We start from the raw sequence: 19,617 nt of genomic DNA, 5'->3' as shown, positions 1-19,617 counted from the left end.
TCATTCCGGTCATCAATAGTAATTTCTTCTTAAATGAAGGAGTGACTGGCAGCTTGGTATATATTCTATCTATCTGGGACCTCGGACAACGGATCAATGCTTGATACTCCTCTATTGTTGGTGTCAGGTCTACTCTACCAAATGTGAAACAGCTATAAGCCGGATTCCAGAACTGCGCCAATGCTCTAAACAGATTTCTGTCAATAGGAACATCCAGAAGATAAGGAATATCACCGTACAACTGATAAAACCTCTCCTTATCGGCTACTGTCCATCTTCCCCATATCTCCTTTAGCTCACTTAGATCATTCTGACACACGTTGATGTGAGTATAACCAAATAACTCTGACACATATCCAGGCATCACGCTGTCTCCATTGGTCAACTGGGACTGTTCCGACCACCTCATAACATCTGCATTGTCTTCAACCTCTTTTCGAACCGTTCGTTCCATATTACTGGCCTTCTATATGGACATCGACCCCAAATCAACACCATGTAATGGACAATGCAATGCAAAACAGAAAAGAAACAAGGCAAAAACAACAAAAGATCGGTTAGTAAATATAAAGCAATTAAGTCGGGATAATAATTTATTCAAGAATCCTACCCACATGCTGGCTACCCAATCATGCTTTATCAGATCCTACCCAACATGATATCTACCCCCATGCTTTGTTATCCACAAAAAGAAATCCTAACGCATGATATCTAATTCGCATGCTTGTTCAAAAAAATAAACCTAACCGCATGATATCTAGTTCGCATGCATTTATTCGAAAAAACGAAAATAAATGACTCAACAAAGCTTTTCCTTGTGTACCCTCCTCACAGGATTCTTAAGGCTCGGGTTTGGCTCAACCTAAGTTCGGGCTCTATATTCACTATATGCCGGGTTAGGTTCTAAAGCAATAGGTTCTCGAATTGTCCTTGCCGGTGCCCCTTTGGGCTGCCGAACCCTCAATCCTGGCCCATCACAGGCTTTAGGGGATCGAGTTCAATTTCGAGGGAACACACCTCCTTATGTCCATGCGGAGGTGAATACCATCACGAGGACCATAAGGCGTGAGCTCCAGGAGCGATCCACTATCCCATGCGGAGGTGAAAACCACACGAGGGCATAGTCTCTCACTCCTACTTAATTAGGACGGAGCGGGGTTTTAGCTCATGTTATGATAATGCAGCTGTGCAGTGTGTGAGGAAAAGCGAAAAAACAAACAATAAAAACACTCAAAATCAATTCCTAAAACAAATAATTATTCTGAAATCATTAACAAACAGATTAGTACAACTATTTAATTGTCAATCAAATTAAATTAAAGAAATCAAAATACAAACGAAACTTATTTAAAAACCAAACAAGGGATCAAAAACCAAATTAAAACGAATTTGTAATTTTCAATTGCAAAAACAATTAATTAATCGACTATCGGCTTGACTCTCTAAAAAAACGTCCCCAGCAGAGTCGCCAAGCTGTCGAAACGATTTTTTTCTAAAAGGTGAAAAGGTAAGATTTTAAAAAACCACATTAATTTTTGTATTATTCTCTTTCAAATGATTAAAAAAATGCAGTTTAAAAGACCTCTCGTTTCAAAAAATTTTGAATTTTCTTTACGATCGAAAAAATACGGTTCGAAGAGTCGCCACCAATCTTTGATTAGGGTGTGATTGGGCACCAAAAATGTTTCGTCATTTTAAGTAAAAATTAATTTTAATTAAAACAACAAATTGAGGTCTGCGTTACCAAAAAAATGAGTTCGGGAGTCGATTACGTGTGGGGAAGGATTAGCACCCCCACAACGCCCTAAATCGGTACCTAATCGATTAATTAACGTCTTTGCAATGAACTTTACAAATTCGGATTTATTTTGATTTTTGATCCCATAAAACAAAAATGTAAATTTAAAACATTCAAGAACACTCAAACGAATTAAATTAAAATTACCAAGTCATTTTAGAAAGATAAAGAATGTTCGATTATTTACAAATATCGAGACCAGATCTTAAAGATATAACAACCTTTTCTCGATATATTTAAATAAACGAACATTTCTTTTTCTCTCATTCCCAAATTTTAGTGTGATGGATCAATTTTTAGGTTTCACTTTCGGGATACACTTTTAATTTAAAATTGTCGAAAGTGGATCTCTAATCAGTTAAGACAACCCACTTAAAACAATTTTAAATTAAAAGGGTATTACCCTTAAATCAATTATGTAACGATGTCGAATTGTACACATGAGGCTAACAGGCAAATTATACAAAAGGATGTCATGCAAAAACTAATCATATAATGTCACACATTCGAATAACCATCTTAGTCTAAAATAAAATATGCACATACACTAAAATAACATCAATTGCTATATATATAAAAACCTATTGTCAATAACAACAATCTCGTATTCAATACTGACATGGGGACCAAAATAACAGAAAACTAAAACTAAGCATACAAAATAGAAATTAAACACTAAACTCAACAAGCATACTAAGTAACTAAATTGTCATATATAAAAATTACAAGCTAGATGTGAAGACAAACAAACAAAAAAAAGTAACACACTGGGTACTAAATTAGAATATGCATAAACAAAGAGAACAGAATTAGGAAAACACAAAAGACTCGTTACAGGACTAAAATAAAAGAACACGAAACAACAGGCCAAAAATATCAACAACACAAAATATGACTTAACTAACGAGATGGATTAAAATAAATATTCTGAAATTTAAGAGCCGAATACATAAAGTTGTCAAAACTTAAAATAACATGGCTCGTACTAAAATGTAATAAACATAAAGATTAAGAGCCAAATTCGAAATGTACCCAACACCAAAGCAAGGACTAAAACGAAACATATGAGAACTGCAAGGGACGTCTGCGTGATTAACCCTCTCCTAGGCGCAGGTCCTAAACGGTGCCATTTAGGAGACTGAATATATTAGGAACCTTAGGCTTAGTTTTAACCTAATTTTCATTCTAAACTCAGCCTCACTTTAATAAACTCTCCCCTCCCCTGCCGTTCTCTCAAAGCTCCTCTCATTCTCTCTCAAAGCAACCAAACGAGGCCGTGGCCACCATGGCCGCCGCCCAAGGCTCCGATGAGGATCCACACAACCTCGAGTCCACCCCGTAAATCACCTTGAACCCTTAAGCTTCAAATCTCTCACAACAAGAAACCATAACCCAAAGGTCAAAACAACCCCCAATCTTCACTGCTGAACTCTCGACCACCGCGGACTCACCCTCGAAAGCTCCGTTGAGGAACCAAGACCTCACGACCTCGCTCTACCCCTTTGTTACCGAACCGAAGCCTCACAAAAGTACCCACTATCTACTCCGACAAAACCAACAATAATGTTTCCGACGAATAAGGTAAATGGACTAAAACCCTTTTCCTATTTGCATTCAACCCTTAAACGAATTGATTTCAAAATATTTACTGATTTTATTCTGTTTTTTAGGAACCTATTTATTCTTTTTCCTTCGAATGTAGCACCAGAAATGACCCCAAACCTCTAAGGTAAATGTACTGTTATTTCTATATATTTTAACTTGATTTTGACTCAAAGCATATGCATGTACAAGCAAATTACAAAAACAATTGAAAATGGAAACATAGAAATAAGTAAGCAAATTACAAAAACAATTGAGAATGGAAACATAGAAATAAGTACCCCTTTTTGATTTTGCGTATTACTCTGATTTAATGACAAGAGAGATCCTTTCCTTCCTTTGATCATCGAATATGAGAAATAACCTTTTACAAGTACTGTTCTTTTTCTTTTTTCTGTGTTTTTCGTCCTTTTTCTTTTCACTGTTTCTCCTTTTCTTTTTGATTGTGTTGCCCCCCTCTTTTTTTCCTGTTGATTAATGGTTATATCTAAAAAAAACTGACCATCCCCCATTTACAGTTTTTTTTTATAACTCACAATACCCCCCCACTCTCTACAAACCGTTCCCTCTAGTTTTTTCTGGTTTCTTAACTACCCAGACAAATTAAGCATCTACAAGAGGGGTTCGAGGAAATTTTTAGGGTTTAAAGTGAAGATGGTTCTGACATGGAGGCTACGACAAAAAGGGGACAACGCCATGCTTTACGATAAGCTGTATTTTCAGTTTGAGAGAAAATGGTTTAACCTAGAATTTTGCCAGAAAATTGAATGGTTTTTTTTTTTAAATAATGTCGATTATTTTGTTTTATATTACTCTTGATTCTTGATTTTTGACAACTGTATTGATTTTGTGTTGACATAAAATGTATATGGTTTATGTTGAAATAATGTTGATTTTCTGTTGACAACTTTACTTGCAATGTTTTCTATTTTCTTTTGACAGAAAATGTATGTGGTTTATGTTGAAGTAATGTTGATTTTCTGTTGACAACTTTACAACTAGACTTGCAATATTTTCTGTTTATATGACCACTTTTCATATTTATATGATATGTTATACAACTTTACAACTCTACTGGCAATGCTTTATGTTATATGTTATATGATTTATGTCCAACATAAATGATATGTACTTTATGTTATATGTTATTTTCTTGATATGATCACTTTATATCCACTTGAAATCATGTATCCACTTTTCATGCTATTTTTTTTGTTATATGCTTTATGTTGTAAAGGTTTTGACATGTGGGATATGTTGAATGTTGAAATTTTTGAAATATGTGGGATATACTAACTTTGTGGTTTTGGCGTGTTTGTATGTTGAATGTTTTATATTGTTGTAAACCATGCAGTTTAATAATATTTTCTGAATGTTGTAATGTTGTGGTCCCTACATGTTTGAAAATAATGGTTAATATTGTGTTCTTGTGGACCACAAGGATTTAATAAATTATGTTGACTTTATGACTATTTATGTGTATATGTGTTATATGCTTGTAACTATAAATATTCTGAATATTGTATTGTTGCAGGCCTTACATGTTTGTATGTTGAATATTGTAATAATATTGGATCATATGTTAATATGATAAAGTGTATATGTGTGTTATGGGTCCTACTATGCTGAATATCAATTCAAAAATCTTGTTACAGGTCGTGAAGATGAAAATTTTTTTGTTGTGTGTCACTACGGTGGATCATTTGTACATTCACCTAGAATGAAGTTCACTGGTAACAAGATTGCTTATTTTGACTTGTGTGATTGTGACACAATCTCTTTACTTGACTTTTGTGAAATGATGGAGCAAATATTAGTCCCTACTCCTTTACAATTATTTTGGTTACTGCCAAATGCAAAATTAACTGGGTCTTCCATCATGCCTTTAGGAACTGATTCTGATGTAATGAAAATGGTATAGAGTTTACCTAGGAATAGATATATTCACATCTATGCACAAGTTAAGGGTATAACTGAAAGTGGATGTTATGAAAGTGGTGGTGTAGAAGTGGATAATGCTGAAAGTGGTGGTGTAGAAATGGATAATGCTGAAAGTGGTGGTGCAGAAATAGATACTACTAAAATGGGTAGTGTAGAAATGGACAATACTGAAATGGGTAGTGTTGAAAGGGACAATGCTGAAAGTGGTGGTGTAGAAATGGATAGTGCTGAAAGTGCTGGTGTAGAAATGGATAATGCTGAAATGGGTAGTGTAGAAAGGGACAATGCTGAAATGGGCAGTGTAGAAAGGGACAATGCTGAAATGGACAGTGTAGAAAGGGACAATGCTGAAATGGGTAGTGTTGAAAGGGACAATGTTGAAAGTGTTAGTGTAGAAATGGATAATGTTGAAAGAGACAATGAGAAAGACAAGTCTAGTAATGAAGGTGTTAGAGGGACAGAAGCTGATTTTGAAGAAGTTGTGGTAGAAGATGAAAACAATGGATCTAATGAATCAGATTCTGATTTTCAAGAAACTGATGGTGAAAATTCTTTTGATGATGAGGAGAGTTTACCTAGTACGGTAGAGGAGAATGTGATAAATATTTTAGGGGACATGGGTAGGCATGAGTTTAACAATAGATCTGATGAAATGTTTTACTCTAGTCCTGTTAATTCAGGGGAATTAAACAATGACAGAGATTATGACTCAGATGCCTGTCCTACCTTCCTTGAGTTTAACAAAGAGACTGATATGGAGAACCCTAAATTTCAAAAGGGTATGTTATTTTGTAGTAAATAGACTTTAAAGAAGGCAATTAGGCAATATGGGAAGGTGAATAGAACAACTGTCTTGTTTAAGGTTAATGACAACAAGAGATTACAAGCAATTTGTAGGGAGGGTTGTCCATGGAAATTATGGGCTTCCCCATTGCATTCACATGATTCTGATTTGAACACTTGGTAGATTAAGACTTACGAGTCCGAACACACTTGTGCTAAGTTGTTAAAAAATAAGAATGTCAGTTATAGGTTCATCGGGATGAAATATATTCAGAAATTCATGTCTGATATGAATTATTCTTTGACTTCCCTCAAACAAAATGTGATGACTGACTATGGGACAGTTTGTTCTTTGACTAAATGTGGAAGGGCTAGAGAGCATGCCTTAGAAATGATTCAAGGTAAATTGAAAGAACAATATGGAAATATCTATGAATATTTACTTGGATTAAGGAATACAAATGTTGGAACTACAACTATTTGCAAACTAGATAATAGACTATTTCAAAGAATGTATGTTTGTCTTTAAGCTTGCAAAGAGGGGTTCAAAGTAGGTTGTAGAAGGATTATCAGCCTTGATGGATGCTTCTTGAAGGGTTATTATGCTGGTTACTTACTAGCAGCAGTTGGTACCGATGCTAATGGTGGAATCTATCCCATAACATATGTTGTTGTGGAGAGTGAGAATCAGTTTCATGGTTATGGTTTCTGGAAATTCTTGGAAGAGACTTGGACATTGACAACTCATATGGATGGTGTTTTATGTCTGATAGACAAAAGGTTATGTTCTTAACTTTTGCATTTATTATAAATTAGTAAGTCTATTATCATAATTATTTATTAAGTTATCCTTGTAGGGACTTGTTGAAGCTGTGCCAGAGCTATTCCCTAATGCTGAAGCCAGGAATTGTGTAAGGCATATTTATGCCAACTTCAAAAAAGATCACAAAGGAAAAGCTCTTAAGGATGCACTGTGGAGATCTGCTAGAGCAACTTATGGTAGAGAATTCCAAGATGCCATAACAGAATTGAAGACTTTGTCTAATGATGCATTTGAGTGGATGAAGCATCTTAACCCTCAACAGTGGTCCAAAGCACACTTCTCCACCACTACTAAATCTGACATACTTCTCAATAACCTTTGTGAATGTTTTACAAGGTAATCTTATTATAATATTGTTTATATATATATTATTTTTCTATAACTCTTAACAAATTATATATTGTGCAGATAATTTTGGAAGCTAGAGACAAGCCCATCCTTACTATGATGGAGCTAATTAGAACCAAAATTATGAGAAGAATTGTTTGCAGATATGAAGTAACTGAAAAGATTAATGGGCCATTATGTCCAAATATTCAGAAGAAGTTGAACATTATAATTGATCAAGCAACTAGGTAACTCTTTTCAAATTTAATATTTCGTTGAGATATGCTGACATATGCTATCAAATATGTTAAGATATGTTGTTGAAATATGTTGAAATATGTTGAGACCATTTGAGATGTGCAGACCATTATGAATGTTTAAATATTCTGTTGAACTATGTTGTTTTTATTGATATATGCAGGTGTTGGGCTACACATGCTGGAGGGTTGAAATATCAGGTTGAATATGGTCCAGGAAACTAACATGTGGTGGACATGGGCTCTCACTCTTGTTCTTGTAGAAAATGGGACCTGACAGGCATCTCATGTATCTATGCAGTAGCAGTCATGCAATTGTACAATGATCGACCTGAACCTTATGTTCATACTTGCTACCACAAATCCACAAGGCTTGCAATATATTCTAATTTCATTTGTCTTGTCAAAGGTGAACTACTCAACTATTTACATATACCTAAATAATTTATGTCATGCTAATTTTCTAAATTCTTTCTTCTTTGTTAATAGGTGCTAAGCAATGGACTCCTGTCACTGAAATGAAGCCTATTCTGCCTCCAGAATTGAGAAGACCTCCTAGAAGACCAACTAAAAAAAGGAGAAAGGAAGCTGATGAAGGAAATAAGAATGGGCCTAAATTAAGCAAGAAAGGTTCGATGGGAAACTGCTCTATGTGTGGTAAACCTGGCCACAATAAGAGGACCTGTGGAGGAGAAGTTGGCGGTAACATGAGTCTAAACCAACATGAATCAGAATCCAGCCAACCACATGCACCTGACCAGTCATCCCAACACTCAACTCCAATGCAACGACGAGCTCGAACCATCCAACCTACAAGGCAACAAGTATTAAGGCCAAAATTACCTACAATGAGGCCACATAATCCACCTACAACAGTCCGTTGGATGATGCCACCATCTACAACAGACCATGCAATGCCTGGAAGTCAAGAATCTTCTGTTTCTATCCCTCACAATCAAGATTTGCACACAACATCAAAAGAATGAAATGGGTAGTATTGATGGAACTTTTTGTTTAGTTTACCTAGGAACTTGACTTACTTTGTTATATACCTGCTTCTGCTTGATTGGCTTTGATGCATAGCCATTCTTTTTGTAAAGTTTACTTATGAACTATCCATATTTTCATGAATTAAGCTTTAGGCTTAATGTCATATTGAATTAGAACAGGTTTGACAAATTATTGTTCTTACTTGTATTTTGACTTGTATCAGTTTACTGATAATGAAATACATCATATTTTGGCATTTCTTTGTAATATTCATTTTTTAATTATTCTTGCAGTTCAATGCAAAATGAAGAAAAATTAAATGCACAATTCAAAAATCAAAGTTTATAGACATACAAAGGAAGAAAAACCATTGCAAAATAATAGAACCATAAGAATTAATCTGGAAACACATACAAACTTCCATTACAAAAACTTCCATTACAAAGCTTTTAATCCACCATTCAAATAACATCATTTTCATTTGCTAACCCAAAGCTTATAGACACATAAAATCAAGATAACAAGCCAAAAAAATCCTCTCGTTTCCCTAAGCATTCAAATAACACCATTCAAATGACTTTTCTTAATTTCTTCAACAACCCTAAGCAAACAAATCTTGCCCGAGGCATCATGGGAGGATCCATCCAAACAAAAAAAATGACATTTTGTACTCATTTTTTCCCCATAATTTCGGTAACCAAAAAACCTCCTCCCATAATTTTCATTCATCCAAGCCATCACCACCTTAGCTGGTTGTCCACAATTACAAAGAGGAACTTCAATAGAGTCTTCCATCTTCACCTTTGCTAGCTTTTATCTTGGGAAGGATTTGAGAAAAATTTCAACAAAGAAAAATATGAAGGAAAAGAGGTAGATTAGGGTTAGGGATTGGTTTTATTTAAAGGGGAGAAGAAAATGAACGTTAGAGTAATGCTCTATTCCACCATGGCATTCCAGGTAAGCATCTAACGTTCCACGCATGTTTTCCGTGACGGCTCCTAACGGCTGTTAACGACCAGTGACCATTTTATGACAAACGATAACATTAGTAACCAATTTGTAACTTTTTAAACATTAGTGGTGAAAACGAAAACTTACCCAAACATCAGTGACCATTGGCGTAGTTTACCCTTTTTTTTTAATGAACACTAACGATTCGTCTTTAATATGATAAGATAATAGAACACCTACTTAAAAAACAATCTAGAGGGACATGGACTCAAGCTTGTTTAAGCGTGTATTGTCATCCAATTTATGGGTTTAAGTATTGCGTTATATAGATCTTATCTAGAAAACCTTAATCAAGAAAAACCGCATACATTGGAAAAATTAAGATGTCCATGTCTGTGTCCTTTTCAAGTTAATCGACTCACTTCTAATTTAAATCCTTAGTATATAATACCCTCAATTTGATATAATTGTAAACTAGATCAACAATGTAACATTGATTGTTTAAAACATGTCGTACTCAAATTTGAAAAAAAAATCATATAAATCATATTCAATTAATCATAAATAGGGACTTACTTGAAAACATTACGAATTACAAGATCATATAATAAACCTTACATTATTGAAGGACCACTTGAATAATTTAACAAATTTAGGCCATTGGTAGTAATACTAGACTATAGATGTCAATATTGAATGATCAACATTATATTCATAGACAATATCCACATCAATTTGATACATTATGGCTTGAAGCATTTTTAGTTAAAAAATTCGTTTTGATCGTAAAATCAATATTAAATAAGTAAAAAATAAAAAAAAATCGATAAAAACGGTGGTTTCAAACCAACCACAAAAACTAAGATTTCTAACATTTTCATTTTCAACTTTACGTTTGGAAGTAAATTATAATTTTACACTTACAAATGTATGAGTTTCGCTTAATTATGCATTTACGTTTTATTTTAATATTTAAAAATGATTTATTACTTTTAATAATTTATTCTAATCATTTAAAAATAAATAAAAATTATGATTTATATATTAAAATATTAATAATGAGTTATATAAAATATACTTTTATTATAATTATATTCTTTATTTATATTATATATATTTTTGTTATAGTTTAAATTGATATAATGCATATATAATAATATTTATTATAGTTTAAATTGATATGATTCATATACAAGTGTAAATATAATTGAAATGCTATATTTTTAATTTACAACATAATGTCTATAATGGACATTTTATCTTTGCGAACTCATTTTTTAAAAATAATCCCAAACAATTAAATTTTAAATCGTACTTTTATACAACACCTTTAAAAGTTGATTTTTATTTCAATTGATTTGATTTATATTATCTGAGTGTTAATACAACTAGAATAGTATCGATACTCAATTTCAATATGTAACACATTATGAATATAAATCTAGAATATAACGTGGATACCCGTTGACTAGTATTGATATGTATTACATCTTTCAATTTATGAGTTTAAACATTGTGCAAATAGTGTTATATCTATTCTATGTAAAAAGTTTCAAACAAAAGAGAAAAAATTCAATAGGTTTATATCCATGTATCCTTTCCAAGGATTAATCAACTTATTTGTAATAAAAACATGTCACAATTATCACAAGTCCAAAAATAAAATCTAGTCAACTTGTCAAAATGTTTAAAGTCTTAAATAGAAACTAGGTTAAACTACGCTTTTAATACATAAACTATCAGTTTTGGTCTATTTTAGTATTTACACTTTCGATTTTTTTTTCAAAATCACACTTAATATTTAGTTTTCATTTCATTTTAGTACCCCACCATTAAAATCTTAAAGCATTTAGTACATAAACTATCAATTTAAGTTTGTTTTAGTACCTAAACTTTCAATCTTTTCAAAACTTAACATTAAATTTTAAACGGGATACTAAAATGAAACAAAAACTAAAGTTTTTAACGACGAATACTAAAATAAAACAAAATCTACACTTTAGATATGATTTTTGTAGACACCCATTTTTATCCGGGTCTACAAAATATTAATTATATTATTATTATTATTATTATTATTATTATATTTATTATTTTTTTATTAAGTATTTTGATTACATATTTTACAGGCCTTGAAGCCTACCTGGGACCCACTCACCAGTTGACCCAAACAAGAAGTCCAATTTTAGGTTAACCTAGAGCCCATTACAGAAGCCCAACCCGAAGCTCCAACAACCCACCAGTAGCTGACCCGATCTGAGGATCCAATAACCAATCATCTAACCCAAACCGGACCAGGATTAAACCCAAATCTGATTAGGGCTTATAAACCCTAATTCAATCACCACCGCCCAAGTAGGTAAAAAGCAGTCGCCGCCAACAGTTATTCGACTCCCCATCGGCGCGTGTGCTTCACCAGTCATCTCCCCGTGCGTGTCAACCACCGCCGAGTCATCCCGAGCTGTCATCGTCATCAACAGTAACCAAACAGACACCAAATCAATAAGAAAGTCAATCAATAATCACCAAATCGAAAAACCCCAAATTAAAAAAACTTAAATCCCAAAAAATTGGGATTTTTAACCTACCCAAATCAGAAAACCATTCCCCTATTTCCATAACTCATTATTATCAACCAAAGGGGGGCCATCCATTAAATGAGACAAAAGAAGAGAAAAATAACTAGAGGGAAACATTCGGGTTCGGTGAGAAAAATAGGGAGAATAACGAAAGAGAAAAAAATACGAGAGAGGGAGAAATGGGAAAAATCATAGAGCATTTGGGGTTGAGAGAATCAAACATCAAACAAAAAAAGGAAAAAGAAGGGAGAAGGAAAAAACCCTTACCTTGGTCGGAGCTCGTCAGGAAGCCCACGGGTCGTCGGAGTTACGTTTATTCGAAAGGTAAAGGTTTAGATCTACGTTCCTAGGGTTGGTTTTAGGTGAAAATAATTTGGGTTTCGGGTTGTGGGGGAGAAGAAGAATGATTTGAGGTCAGTTTTGCTTCTCCGGTCGTCGGGCGCCATCACGTGTACCGTCGTGTTCCTCTCCGGCCGTCGTGGTATTCCTTCTCCCAGAGGAGAGGGTTGAGAGAGTCTGTGACTCTTTCTTTCTCTCTCTCTCTTTAGAAAAAGGGGAAATGAGTGGTGATGGGGAAAAATGCCCTAAATTTGGGTCCTTATAGTTAACTTAAAACGACGCTGTTTAACAGGGGAGTGTTAGCATGTTTTTTTATGGGTTAATGTTAACTTTAGTCCTTGTATTTTTGTGTTCTCACACCCGTATTTTTCATATTTCTTGGGGCAAATCACCTTATAGGTCCCTATATATTTGTAATCTCTTGATTTGATCATTAAATGAAATTTTAATATTCTGTTTCAGACATGTATCTTTTAATAATTATATTTAAGTCACTAGTTGTTTATTTTTGTCATGTTTGTGTATGTTTTACTTTGGTCACAATTTTTTTAGTTATTTCATTTTAGTCATTGGTAGCATTTGTCGTATATTTTTTTATTGATGTTTGAATTTGGCCCTGATATTTGTAAATCTTGTATTTTAGTCCCTATTTGGTATTTTGATTTAATTATTATCTGACCCTTGATTTTTGATTTATTTCATTTTAGACCTTTACATTGTCTATTAGTTATTTTCATTTTTAGTACATGTGTTATTTAATAGTTGAAATTTGGACTCTGGTTTATTTGTAATTACTGTTTTAGTCCTGTAAGTTTCTTTTTTGCTATTTAGACCCTTAAATGTCTATTTTTACTATTTTAATCCTTTAAATTTCTATATTTTCTATTGTAGTCCTTTAACTTTCTATATTTACAACTCAATCCTTTACCTTTCTATTTTTTTCTATTTTAGTCCTTTAACTTTCTGTTTTTGTTATTTTATTCGTTTAAGTTTAAGTTTTTGTTGTTTTAGTCCTAAAAATTTCAGTTATTATTATTTAGTCCCTTATTGTATTAAGCTTCTCTAATTTTAGTTGTATTTTAATTTATCATGTTTGTAAATGTGTATATTAGTCTCAAATTTATAACTTTGTTTTATTGATCGTTATAATTTCATGTATGTATATATGTATAAAAATTGGAAAATTTCATGGTGTGGGGAATCTACAAAGACATCTCCCAACTACAAGGGAAGGTGTCTTTACGAAGATATTTTTGCATAAATGTTGTTATGTATTTGATATTTCTCTTTATACCACATTTCAAATCTTTTTCATCGCTTTTAATTTTTATTTTGTTTTATTTTTACTTTATTTTATCTCGGCGCAATTTGCGAAACAACGTTTTGTGAGGGGAATCAATGGGAAAGTCTCCTAACTACAAAGGAAGTGTTTTTCCCGAAGATTGTTCACACAAAAAGGCATTCGTAATTCGAATTAACATTTTTTAATAAATTTGAATAAATAAGAGGATCATAATTTAAATATATTTTCGAGTTCGTAATTTCTAATATTTAAACATTGTATAATCGTTTAGGTACCAAAATTTCGGCATTGTGGGGGAGCTCATCCTTCCCCACACGTAATCGACTCTCGAATCCTTAAAAACAATTCTTTGGTAAAAAACATACTATTTTTTGTCATTTAAGGTTTTCAACCTACCTAACTTAATGGTTGGTGGCGACTCTAAAATCAAATTATTTTCCAAATTAATTTTAATTCACCAAAATTTCAAAATAAATAGTCATAAATGTTTTTAAAATAATATTTAATTGTTTTGTAAAAAATGGTTATGACAGCTTGGGGACTCTGCTGGGGACTTCGAGAGTCAGGCTAGGAACAATTATATGTTGTTTTGTATTTGGGAATTTCAAACTTAAATTGTATTTAATTTTTGAGCCTTTTATTTATTTTGATTTTCAACATTTTCTTTTTTTAAACTAATTGATTTTTATTTAAGTGGTTTTCAGATTCGAGTCGATTTTGGAAATTGTGAAAGTGTTATTTTTGTCGTGTTTTTAAAGTTTGTTAGTTTTTCCTCACACACAGCACATATTTTCGTATATCATAGTATCACTTACGAGCTTTGTCTCTTTTAAGTTGAGGTGAAAGCTTAGCCTACGTGAGATAATTTGTTTCTCCGCATGGGTTTTAGCTAGTAACCTTTGGGCTTCATATACCTTGTGTCTACATGAGATAAATTGTTTCTCCGCATGTACATAGGTAATGTATCCTCTCGAATTGAACTCAATCCGTATGAGCTTGTAATGGGCCAAGATTGAGGGTTTGACAGCCTAAGAAGGCACCAACAAGGACAATTCAGGTACCATTTTCTTGTTAGAGCCGAAACCATGCATATAGTGAACCATAATAACCCACCCCGTTAAATTCATGTTGAACCTCTGTTCGTCAGTAAGTACCCAAAATAAGTGTACACAAAGGAGAAACAACTCTAAACCTCTTCTCTTTACCTTCATTATTTTATTTTCTTGATATTTGTTTGATATTTGAATCCTTTTTTACTGACACATTTTCTATGTTTAATTTTTATTTATTTATTTATTATTGTTTGGCATTGCATGATCATCATAAATAAAAGAAAGTTGTTGATTAACCAAGTAATCATCATAATAGAAGAGCGATCATTAAAATAGAAAAGAGTTTTCATAACAAGGAAGAACATAATCCGGTGGTCCGAGCTTGGTAGTTTGCCTAGGGATTACATATCACAAACTGCATTTGTAGATGGATCTCTCTTGTAAAGATGAAAACTCTTTTGGATGATTGGAACTCTTTTTTAAGAATGATTACTTTTGGAAATCGATACCTTTTGCATTTACATTATGCACTGTATTTATTTAAACATTTTCACATTTTTTACATTTGCATTTGCATATTTGTGTTCTGCATGTCATTCATTGAAGTATTGTTTACATACATTAATCATGGAATCATGGGTTTATCTCGTGGAGGATTCCGAAGAAGTGCTTCTAACTGTGCAACTTCATTCACACAGTATTGAGAATGGAAGCAAAATTTGGGAAGCTGAAGAAAGAACTGGAAGAGAGTCTGCAAAAGATGCAAGCATAGTAGGAAGTCAAAATGGAGCAAGAACAAAAGGCCACCATGGATCGTATCTTGCAAAACCTAAACGACATGATGAATCAAATTGTAACTAAACTGACTGTACTCAACTAGGAAAGAGGCAAAGAAAAGATTTCCTCGACCAAAGAAGCCTCTGAATGTGTGATGGCACACGCTAATCCACAAATAATCATTTCGCCCCACAAGCTTCCAAGCCATCAAGTAGGCTTCTCGGCCACTAAAGCTCGTACAACTATGATAAATCCTCAGGGTAATTATACTAATCACAACATGCCAGATCCTGATAAGATGAAAAAGAGCCAACAATGAGATTCATGAGAACTTAAAACAGTGGTGCAGAGAGACCTTTAAAGGAATAAGAGGACAAAGCTCTCACAATGAGATGGATGCAAATGAATTAGCTTTAGTTCCCGACTTGGTGCTTCCGTCTAAATTTAAGATGCCCGACTTTGAGAAGTACGATGAAACTAGTTGCCTCAATGCACATCTCACGATGTTTATCCGAAGGATGAATGGATACACCAATAATAATTAGATGATGATCCATTGTTTTTAAGACAGTCTGACTGGACCCGCTTCAAGGTGGTACAATCAATTGAGTCGTGCTCAAATCCGTTCTTGGAAGGATTTAACTCGTGCCTTTCTGGGTCATTACAAGCACATGATTGATTTGGCCTCGGATCAAACAATGTTACAGAATATGGAGATGAGGAGTGATGAGAGCTTTCGACAATATGCTCAACTATAGAGAGATATTGCATCTCAAGTACATCCACCAATGATTGAAAGAGAATTCATCACTCTAGTCATCGACACATTAAAATCTCCATATATCAATTACATGATAGGAGCTGCCACCAAGAGTTTCTCTAACATCGTCATGTGTAGAGAAATGATTGAAAGAGCTTTCAAGAATGGCCAGATAATAAGCACTAATAGTACTGACATTGAGGAAACAACTGAGATTAACATAGCGGGATCTTACCTAGCTAATCTGAGGACCAAACCTCATAAGGCATTCCGTCACATTGATCCAATTCCAATAACATATGAGGAATTTCTCCCAATACTAGTTGAGAAGAACCTTGTGACTCCAGTTCAATCCAAACCAAGAGGGGCACCATATCCTAAAGGCCTTGATATTAACGCCATATACATCTATTATATTGGGAGCTCAGGGCACACCACTGAGAACTGTAGGGTATTGAAGCGTAAGGTCCAAGATATAATTGATTCAGGGGTATTAACGTTCAATGTATAATTGGGGCATTCTGATAGGGAGTCGGTTGGGAATCCATCAGGAGTTTTTATTGCATTCTCATGCATGTCATCTTGTTTCAACTTATTTTTCTTCTTATGTTTAAATGTTTATAAATCACTTGAAGTTCGAACATTTTCAATAAAATGCTTTCTCCTTAGGAAATGAGCAATGGGAAAATGTTAATCTTGAATTCTTTAAATATCATCTTAATTAAAAGCTCTTTAATAATTGAGGTTATAAATCTTTGACAAATGACAAGATTGAACCCCAGCAAAACAAGGACCCCTTGATCCTAAGCTAAAAATACATCTGAGTGCATACCCTTATCTTGCAGGGACCAAGCTAACTCTTTCATCGCATGTACAATCAATCAAAGGCTTAACATTCAGGTATGTGTTAGGAGAAGACAAAATGGGGCAACTAGCACATGAAATTACAAAGCTATTTGGTTCTACTTATGTTAATGACATTTAATGATGATCATGATCTTCTTAGATGGAACGGTCAAGTAGATGAATCTAGTTTAGGTCAGTTACTTGGAAATTGAACTCTAACGATGAGATTTTTTACCATAAAAAAATACTGGGACTATAATAGGTTTTCCTCAGCGAGCTTAAGAAATTGAATCCATACCCAGAATATATATATGTATACAATAAAGCTGAGCTATTCCGCTAAAGCAATTGGTTATAGAGGGAACTCCAAAGCCCTGGCTTTATGAATAGATTACATTCAAATCATGACATTGATCAGGTACTTGGCAATCGGTGTTTACTCCACTGTGGTTGTCAAGTCGAAGACTTCGTGATGAGATGAATCCTTTAGCTAGCCAAACAAAGGCATTTATAAGATATATGTACAATAAAGCTGAATTCAACTAGCCAAAAAATGGTAAATTAAATCAAAATAAGGAGTTTCGGTGAATATGAACTAAGGGAGTTGAGAAACACCTGTTATAGTCAAATTCACACGAGCACTCAGAAATCTCATTTTTAAACCGATATTTTTGCATTACCTTGACTAGAGGAGTCTACAAAGCTTGAACAAATGGAAGATTTCAGAGAACTGAAACAAAAGTGGTTCTAAAGAGTTTAGAAATTAACTATGCTAGTTGTGACATTTTGTCTGCCTCCAATCAAAATGCCAAACCAAGAAAGATGGGCATGCCTTGATCTTCACGATGACCGAATAAATAAAACAAACCTTAGAGTTTAGGTAGCCAACCTCAAAACCAACCTTTAGATCTTGATATTTGTCAAAGATTCACAACTATCAAAGATTAAAAGAGTAGTTAATTCTTTTATATCCAATGAACTCATGTTTTATGATTTTTTTCAATTCTGAAACTTAGAAGGAGACAACATTGTTCAAAATTCCTTTTGATAATTTTCAAATTTTCGAAAATAAAAAGAAGAAGAAAAACATTATCAAACAAGATAATTTCTCTAGAAGCATATCTTGGAATTTAACGAATATTTCTCCGAGTCTTAGGATCGAAGTTGGGGCTAGAGAAACCAAATTTTTGGGGCAAAATTTGATGGGGCAAAGAAAACAAATTGTCTCAAGTCAAGGTTTGCAAGAGTACACCCTGGTGGAAATGAAGACAAACTGAATCAATGATAGAATGAAGAATGCTCTCGCAACCATTATTCTTCCAGATCGAGAAAACATACATCAATACATACATACATGGCACATGAAATTTGCATTTTTGCATCAAACATTCATCATTATGTGCAATAAACACTTTGAGTTTCCCTCTCTTGAGGACAAATCAAATAAAATACAAACTTCATCATGACACCCATAAACATCCAAGATAGGCAGTCATAAATATATCATTTCAATTTTTCAGGAAATAAAAGCTCGAAAATAACTAGATGTCTTCAACCTAAAAGAACAATGACATCTACATATTTGACTTCCTGAAGTCAACAATCAGATCTTCTGAAGATGTTTCCTCAACATGCAGGAACTGATAGATAGACTATGAGCTCTTGAGATTATCTTTTTAAAAAACAAAGTGTCGTCTCGCTAGAGACAATTTTCTTAAAAACAAATTTTGTCTCTCTTGAGAAAACTTCTCTTTAAATTTTTTTTTGTCTTGCTTGAGACATTTTTCCACAAATTTTAAGAATTTTAAAACAAATTTTGTCTCGCTTAAGACAATTTCTCTCAAAATAAATTTCGTCTCGCTTGAGACATCTTTTTTTGAAATACAAATTTAAATTTGTTGTACTTGAAATAAAATTAATCTCACTTGAGATTTTCAAAATCGATTCGTATCGCGTGAGACAATTTCCCCTTTAAAAACAAATCATGAAATTGTTTTCTTTGAAACAAAACAAACACATTTGAGATTGTTTCCCTAGAATCGACAATCTTTGAATCTTTTTCTCTTAAAATGAATTTTGTCTCTCTTGAAACAATTTCTCTTGAAACAAATCTTTGAGTCTGTTCATTTTGAAAAAAATCTTTAAGTCTGTTTCTCTTAACAAAATCATCTTTGAGTCTGTTTCTTTGGAAACAAAATTTGGTATCTCTTGAGACAATTATTTTTTTGAGAAACCCATCTTTGAGTTTGTTTCTTTTGAAACATAATCTTTGAGTTGATTTCTCTTGAAACCATTATCCCTAAAGATGGCCAAAACTCTTCATCACGTATGAGCTGTGTCATTTCCTGACCAGATCACCTCATCACGTATGAGCTGTGTCACCCCTAGATAACCAGTTGTCCTCATCACGTAGGAAATGAGTTATCACCCTTCCTAAAGATGGCCAAAACTCTTTATCACGTATGAGCTATGTCATCCATTGACCAGAT

This window comes from Hibiscus syriacus, unplaced genomic scaffold (assembly GCF_006381635.1).
Source record: "Hibiscus syriacus cultivar Baekdansim isolate YM2019G1 unplaced genomic scaffold, ASM638163v2 tig00111200_pilon, whole genome shotgun sequence".
Lineage (NCBI taxonomy): Eukaryota > Viridiplantae > Streptophyta > Magnoliopsida > Malvales > Malvaceae > Hibiscus > Hibiscus syriacus.
The sequence above is the reverse complement of the archived record's forward strand: the minus strand, read 5'-3'. Positions refer to the sequence as shown.